We start from the raw sequence: 9,725 nt of genomic DNA on the forward strand, positions 1-9,725 counted from the left end.
AATTTTTTAGTTAAGTTCTTTTAACGATAACAGACAAACCTTTCATTGGTTAACTGTTATACTTTTATTATTTACTTATTAGACTCTAATAAACATTTTGAGACCAGTTAGAACTTTTTGCAATGTGAATTGCACATTTGGCACCATATAGTTCACAAGGTACTTTTTTGGACCTATATAACTAATGTATAGTGCAAATTTTTTAGTTAAATTCTTTTAACGATAACAGACAAACCTTTTATTGGTTAACTGTTATACTTTTATTATTTACTTATTAGACTCTAATAAACATCTTGAGACCCGTTAGAACTTTTTGCAATGTGAATTGCACATTTGGCACCATATAGTTCACAAGGTACTTTTTAGGACCTATATAACTAATGTATAGTGCAAATTTTTTAGTTAAGTTCTTTTAACGATAACAGACAAACCTTTCATTGGTTAACTGTTATACTTTTATTATTTACTTATTAGACTCTAATAAACATTTTGAGACCCGTTAGAACTTTTTGCAATGTGAATTGCACATTTGGCACCATATAGTTCACAAGGTACTTTTTAGGACCTATATAACTAATGTATAGTGCAAATTTTTTAGTTAAGTTCTTTTAACGATAACAGACAAACCTTTCATTGGTTAACTGTTATACTTTTATTATTTACTTATTAGACTCTAATAAACATTTTGAGACCCGTTAGAACTTTTGCAATGTGAATTGCACATTTGGCACCATATAGTTCACAAGGTACTTTTTAGGACCTATATAACTAATGTATAGTGCAAATTTTTTAGTTAAGTTCTTTTAACGATAACAGACAAACCTTTCATTGGTTAACTGTTATACTTTTATTATTTACTTATTAGACTCTAATAAACATTTTGAGACACGTTAGAACTTTTTGCAATGTGAATTGCACATTTGGCACCATATAGTTCACAAGGTACTTTTTAGGACCTATATAACTAATGTATAGTGCAAATTTTTTAGTTAAGTTCTTTTAACGATAACAGACAAACCTTTCATTGGTTAACTGTTATACTTTTATTATTTACTTATTAGACTCTAATAAACATTTTGAGACCCGTTAGAACTTTTTGCAATGTGAATTGCACATTTGGCACCATATAGTTCACAAGGCACTTTTTAGGACCTATATAACTAATGTATAGTGCAAATTTTTTAGTTAAGTTCTTTTAACGATAACAGACAAACCTTTCATTGGTTAACTGTTATACTTTTATTATTTACTTATTAGACTCTAATAAACATTTTGAGACCAGTTAGAACTTTTTGCAATGTGAATTGCACATTTGGCACCATATAGTTCACAAGGTACTTTTTTGGACCTATATAACTAATGTATAGTGCAAATTTTTTAGTTAAATTCTTTTAACGATAACAGACAAACCTTTTATTGGTTAACTGTTATACTTTTATTATTTACTTATTAGACTCTAATAAACATCTTGAGACCCGTTAGAACTTTTTGCAATGTGAATTGCACATTTGGCACCATATAGTTCACAAGGTACTTTTTAGGACCTATATAACTAATGTATAGTGCAAATTTTTTAGTTAAGTTCTTTTAACGATAACAGACAAACCTTTCATTGGTTAACTGTTATACTTTTATTATTTACTTATTAGACTCTAATAAACATTTTGAGACCCGTTAGAACTTTTTGCAATGTGAATTGCACATTTGGCACCATATAGTTCACAAGGTACTTTTTAGGACCTATATAACTAATGTATAGTGCAAATTTTTTAGTTAAGTTCTTTTAACGATAACAGACAAACCTTTCATTGGTTAACTGTTATACTTTTATTATTTACTTATTAGACTCTAATAAACATTTTGAGACCCGTTAGAACTTTTTGCAATGTGAATTGCACATTTGGCACCATATAGTTCACAAGGTACTTTTTAGGACCTATATAACTAATGTATAGTGCAAATTTTTTAGTTAAGTTCTTTTAACAATAACAGACAAACCTTTCATTGGTTAACTGTTATACTTTTATTATTTACTTATTAGACTCTAATAAACATTTTGAGACCCGTTAGAACTTTTTGCAATGTGAATTGCACATTTGGCACCATATAGTTCACAAGGTACTTTTTTGGACCTATATAACTAATGTATAGTGCAAATATTTTAGTTAAATTCTTTTAACGATAACAGACAAACCTTTTATTGGTTAACTGTTATACTTTTATTATTTACTTATTAGACTCTAATAAACATCTTGAGACCCGTTAGAACTTTTTGCAATGTGAATTGCACATTTGGCACCATATAGTTCACAAGGTACTTTTTAGGACCTATATAACTAATGTATAGTGCAAATTTTTTAGTTAAGTTCTTTTAACGATAACAGACAAACCTTTCATTGGTTAACTGTTATACTTTTATTATTTACTTATTAGACTCTAATAAACATTTTGAGACCCGTTAGAACTTTTTGCAATGTGAATTGCACATTTGGCACCATATAGTTCACAAGGTACTTTTTAGGACCTATATAACTAATGTATAGTGCAAATTTTTTAGTTAAGTTCTTTTAACGATAACAGACAAACCTTTCATTGGTTAACTGTTATACTTTTATTATTTACTTATTAGACTCTAATAAACATTTTGAGACCCGTTAGAACTTTTGCAATGTGAATTGCACATTTGGCACCATATAGTTCACAAGGTACTTTTTAGGACCTATATAACTAATGTATAGTGCAAATTTTTTAGTTAAGTTCTTTTAACGATAACAGACAAACCTTTCATTGGTTAACTGTTATACTTTTATTATTTACTTATTAGACTCTAATAAACATTTTGAGACCCGTTAGAACTTTTTGCAATGTGAATTGCACATTTGGCACCATATAGTTCACAAGGTACTTTTTAGGACCTATATAACTAATGTATAGTGCAAATTTTTTAGTTAAGTTCTTTTAACGATAACAGACAAACCTTTCATTGGTTAACTGTTATACTTTTATTATTTACTTATTAGACTCTAATAAACATTTTGAGACCCGTTAGAACTTTTTGCAATGTGAATTGCACATTTGGCACCATATAGTTCACAAGGTACTTTTTAGGACCTATATAACTAATGTATAGTGCAAATTTTTTAGTTAAGTTCTTTTAACAATAACAGACAAACCTTTCATTGGTTAACTGTTATACTTTTATTATTTACTTATTAGACTCTAATAAACATTTTGAGACCCGTTAGAACTTTTTGCAATGTGAATTGCACATTTGGCACCATATAGTTCACAAGGTACTTTTTTGGACCTATATAACTAATGTATAGTGCAAATTTTTTAGTTAAATTCTTTTAACGATAACAGACAAACCTTTTATTGGTTAACTGTTATACTTTTATTATTTACTTATTAGACTCTAATAAACATCTTGAGACCCGTTAGAACTTTTTGCAATGTGAATTGCACATTTGGCACCATATAGTTCACAAGGTACTTTTTAGGACCTATATAACTAATGTATAGTGCAAATTTTTTAGTTAAGTTCTTTTAACGATAACAGACAAACCTTTCATTGGTTAACTGTTATACTTTTATTATTTACTTATTAGACTCTAATAAACATTTTGAGACCCGTTAGAACTTTTTGCAATGTGAATTGCACATTTGGCACCATATAGTTCACAAGGTACTTTTTAGGACCTATATAACTAATGTATAGTGCAAATTTTTTAGTTAAGTTCTTTTAACGATAACAGACAAACCTTTCATTGGTTAACTGTTATACTTTTATTATTTACTTATTAGACTCTAATAAACATTTTGAGACCCGTTAGAACTTTTTGCAATGTGAATTGCACATTTGGCACCATATAGTTCACAAGGCACTTTTTAGGACCTATATAACTAATGTATAGTGCAAATTTTTTAGTTAAGTTCTTTTAACGATAACAGACAAACCTTTCATTGGTTAACTGTTATACTTTTATTATTTACTTATTAGAGTCTAATAAACATTTTGAGACCCGTTAGAACTTTTTGCAATGTGAATTGCACATTTGGCACCATATAGTTCACAAGGTACTTTTTAGGACCTATATAACTAATGTATAGTGCAAATTTTTTAGTTAAGTTCTTTTAACAATAACAGACAAACCTTTCATTGGTTAACTGTTATACTTTTATTATTAACTTATTAGACTCTAATAAACATTTTGAGACCCGTTAGAACTTTTTGCAATGTGAATTGCACATTTGGCACCATATAGTTCACAAGGTACTTTTTAGGACCTATATAACTAATGTATAGTGCAAATTTTTTAGTTAAGTTCTTTTAACGATAACAGACAAACCTTTCATTGGTTAACTGTTATACTTTTATTATTTACTTATTAGACTCTAATAAACATTTTGAGACCCGTTAGAACTTTTTGCAATGTGAATTGCACATTTGGCACCATATAGTTCACAAGGCACTTTTTAGGACCTATATAACTAATGTATAGTGCAAATTTTTTAGTTAAGTTCTTTTAACGATAACAGACAAACCTTTCATTGGTTAACTGTTATACTTTTATTATTTACTTATTAGACTCTAATAAACATTTTGAGACCCGTTAGAACTTTTTGCAATGTGAATTGCACATTTGGCACCGTATAGTTCACAAGGTACTTTTTAGGACCTATATAACTAATGTATAGTGCAAATTTTTTAGTTAAGTTCTTTTAACGATAACAGACAAACCTTTTATTGGTTAACTGTTATACTTTTATTATTTACTTATTAGACTCTAATAAACATTTTGAGACCAGTTAGAACTTTTTGCAATGTGAATTGCACATTTGGCACCATATAGTTCACAAGGCACTTTTTAGGACCTATATAACTAATGTATAGTGCAAATTTTTTAGTTAAGTTCTTTTAACGATAACAGACAAACCTTTCATTGGTTAACTGTTATACTTTTATTATTTACTTATTAGACTCTAATAAACATTTTGAGACCCGTTAGAACTTTTTGCAATGTGAATTGCACATTTGGCACCATATAGTTCACAAGGTACTTTTTTGGACCTATATAACTAATGTATAGTGCAAATTTTTTAGTTAAGTTCTTTTAACGATAACAGACAAACCTTTTATTGGTTAACTGTTATACTTTTATTATTTACTTATTAGACTCTAATAAACATTTTGAGACCAGTTAGAACTTTTTGCAATGTGAATTGCACATTTGGCACCATATAGTTCACAAGGTACTTTTTAGGACCTATATAACTAATGTATAGTGCAAATTTTTTAGTTAAGTTCTTTTAACGATAACAGACAAACCTTTCATTGGTTAACTGTTATACCTTTATTATTTACTTATTAGACTCTAATAAACATTTTGAGACCCGTTAGAACTTTTTGCAATGTGAATTGCACATTTGGCACCATATAGTTCACAAGGCACTTTTTAGGACCTATATAACTAATGTATAGTGCAAATTTTTTAGTTAAGTTCTTTTAACGATAACAGACAAACCTTTCATTGGTTAACTGTTATACTTTTATTATTTACTTATTAGACTCTAATAAACATTTTGAGACCAGTTAGAACTTTTTGCAATGTGAATTGCACTTTTGGCACCATATAGTTCACAAGGTACTTTTTAGGACCTATATAACTAATGTATAGTGCAAATTTTTTAGTTAAGTTCTTTTAACGATAACAGACAAACCTTTCATTGGTTAACTGTTATACTTTTATTATTTACTTATTAGACTCTAATAAACATTTTGAGACCCGTTAGAACTTTTTGCAATGTGAATTGCACATTTGGCACCATATAGTTCACAAGGTACTTTTTAGGACCTATATAACTAATGTATAGTGCAAATTTTTTAGTTAAGTTCTTTTAACGATAACAGACAAACCTTTCATTGGTTAACTGTTATACTTTTATTATTTACTTATTAGACTCTAATAAACATTTTGAGACCCGTTAGAACTTTTTGCAATGTGAATTGCACATTTGGCACCGTATAGTTCACAAGGTACTTTTTAGGACCTATATAACTAATGTATAGTGCAAATTTTTTAGTTAAGTTCTTTTAACGATAACAGACAAACCTTTCATTGGTTAACTGTTATACCTTTATTATTTACTTATTAGACTCTAATAAACATTTTGAGACCCGTTAGAACTTTTTGCAATGTGAATTGCACATTTGGCACCATATAGTTCACAAGGCACTTTTTAGGACCTATATAACTAATGTATAGTGCAAATTTTTTAGTTAAGTTCTTTTAACGATAACAGACAAACCTTTCATTGGTTAACTGTTATACTTTTATTATTTACTTATTAGACTCTAATAAACATTTTGAGACCCGTTAGAACTTTTTGCAATGTGAATTGCACATTTGGCACCATATAGTTCACAAGGCACTTTTTAGGACCTATATAACTAATGTATAGTGCAAATTTTTTAGTTAAGTTCTTTTAACGATAACAGACAAACCTTTCATTGGTTAACTGTTATACTTTTATTATTTACTTATTAGACTCTAATAAACATTTTGAGACCAGTTAGAACTTTTTGCAATGTGAATTGCACTTTTGGCACCATATAGTTCACAAGGTACTTTTTAGGACCTATATAACTAATGTATAGTGCAAATTTTTTAGTTAAGTTCTTTTAACGATAACAGACAAACCTTTCATTGGTTAACTGTTATACTTTTATTATTTACTTATTAGACTCTAATAAACATTTTGAGACCCGTTAGAACTTTTTGCAATGTGAATTGCACATTTGGCACCATATAGTTCACAAGGTACTTTTTAGGACCTATATAACTAATGTATAGTGCAAATTTTTTAGTTAAGTTCTTTTAACGATAACAGACAAACCTTTCATTGGTTAACTGTTATACTTTTATTATTTACTTATTAGACTCTAATAAACATTTTGAGACCCGTTAGAACTTTTTGCAATGTGAATTGCACATTTGGCACCGTATAGTTCACAAGGTACTTTTTAGGACCTATATAACTAATGTATAGTGCAAATTTTTTAGTTAAGTTCTTTTAACGATAACAGACAAACCTTTTATTGGTTAACTGTTATACTTTTATTATTTACTTATTAGACTCTAATAAACATTTTGAGACCAGTTAGAACTTTTTGCAATGTGAATTGCACATTTGGCACCATATAGTTCACAAGGTACTTTTTAGGACCTATTTAACTAATGTATAGTGCAAATTTTTTAGTTAAGTTCTTTTAACGATAACAGACAAACCTTTCATTGGTTAACTGTTATACCTTTATTATTTACTTATTAGACTCTAATAAACATTTTGAGACCCGTTAGAACTTTTTGCAATGTGAATTGCACATTTGGCACCATATAGTTCACAAGGCACTTTTTAGGACCTATATAACTAATGTATAGTGCAAATTTTTTAGTTAAGTTCTTTTAACAATAACAGACAAACCTTTCATTGGTTAACTGTTATACTTTTATTATTAACTTATTAGACTCTAATAAACATTTTGAGACCAGTTAGAACTTTTTGCAATGTGAATTGCACATTTGGCACCATATAGTTCACAAGGTACTTTTTAGGACCTATATAACTAATGTATAGTGCAAATTTTTTAGTTAAGTTCTTTTAACGATAACAGACAAACCTTTCATTGGTTAACTGTTATACTTTTATTATTTACTTATTAGACTCTAATAAACATTTTGAGACCCGTTAGAACTTTTTGCAATGTGAATTGCACATTTGGCACCATATAGTTCACAAGGTACTTTTTAGGACCTATATAACTAATGTATAGTGCAAATTTTTTAGTTAAGTTCTTTTAACGATAACAGACAAACCTTTCATTGGTTAACTGTTATACTTTTATTATTTACTTATTAGACTCTAATAAACATTTTGAGACCCGTTAGAACTTTTTGCAATGTGAATTGCACATTTGGCACCATATAGTTCACAAGGTACTTTTTAGGACCTATATAACTAATGTATAGTGCAAATTTTTTAGTTAAGTTCTTTTAACGATAACAGACAAACCTTTCATTGGTTAACTGTTATACTTTTATTATTTACTTATTAGACTCTAATAAACATTTTGAGACCCGTTAGAACTTTTTGCAATGTGAATTGCACATTTGGCACCATATAGTTCACAAGGCACTTTTTAGGACCTATATAACTAATGTATAGTGCAAATTTTTTAGTTAAGTTCTTTTAACGATAACAGACAAACCTTTCATTGGTTAACTGTTATACTTTTATTATTTACTTATTAGACTCTAATAAACATTTTGAGACCAGTTAGAACTTTTTGCAATGTGAATTGCACATTTGGCACCATATAGTTCACAAGGCACTTTTTAGGACCTATATAACTAATGTATAGTGCAAATTTTTTAGTTAAGTTCTTTTAACGATAACAGACAAACCTTTCATTGGTTAACTGTTATACTTTTATTATTTACTTATTAGACTCTAATAAACATTTTGAGACCAGTTAGAAATTTTTGCAATGTGAATTGCACATTTGGCACCATATTGTTCACAAGGCACTTTTTAGGACCTATATAACTAATGTATAATGCAAATTTTTTAGTTAAGTTCTTTTAACAATAACAGACAAACCTTTCATTGGTTAACTGTTATACTTTTATTATTAACTTATAAGACTCTAATAAACATTTTGAGACCCGTTAGAACTTTTTGCAATGTGAATTGCACATTTGGCACCATATAGTTCACAAGGTACTTTTTAGGACCTATATAACTAATGTATAGTGCAAATTTTTTAGTTAAGTTCTTTTAACGATAACAGACAAACCTTTCATTGGTTAACTGTTATACTTTTATTATTTACTTATTAGACTCTAATAAACATTTTGAGACCCGTTAGAACTTTTTGCAATGTGAATTGCACATTTGCCACCATATAGTTCACAAGGTACTTTTTAGGACCTATATAACTAATGTATAGTGCAAATTTTTTAGTTAAGTTCTTTTAACGATAACAGACAAACCTTTCATTGGTTAACTGTTATACTTTTATTATTTACTTATTAGACTCTAATAAACATTTTGAGACCCGTTAGAACTTTTTTCAATGTGAATTGCACATTTGGCACCATATAGTTCACAAGGCACTTTTTAGGACCTATATAACTAATGTATAGTGCAAATTTTTTAGTTAAGTTCTTTTAACGATAACAGACAAACCTTTCATTGGTTAACTGTTATACTTTTATTATTTACTTATTAGACTCTAATAAACATTTTGAGACCCGTTAGAACTTTTTGCAATGTGAATTGCACATTTGGCACCATATAGTTCACAAGGCACTTTTTAGGACCTATATAACTAATGTATAGTGCAAATTTTTTAGTTAAGTTCTTTTAACGATAACAGACAAACCTTTCATTGGTTAACTGTTATACTTTTATTATTTACTTATTAGACTCTAATAAACATTTTGAGACCAGTTAGAACTTTTTGCAATGTGAATTGCACATTTGGCACCATATAGTTCACAAGGTACTTTTTTGGACCTATATAACTAATGTATAGTGCAAATTTTTTAGTTAAATTCTTTTAACGATAACAGACAAACCTTTTATTGGTTAACTGTTATACTTTTATTATTTACTTATTAGACTCTAATAAACATCTTGAGACCCGTTAGAACTTTTTGCAA

This window comes from Clavelina lepadiformis, chromosome 6, assembly GCF_947623445.1.
Source record: "Clavelina lepadiformis chromosome 6, kaClaLepa1.1, whole genome shotgun sequence".
Lineage (NCBI taxonomy): Eukaryota > Metazoa > Chordata > Ascidiacea > Aplousobranchia > Clavelinidae > Clavelina > Clavelina lepadiformis.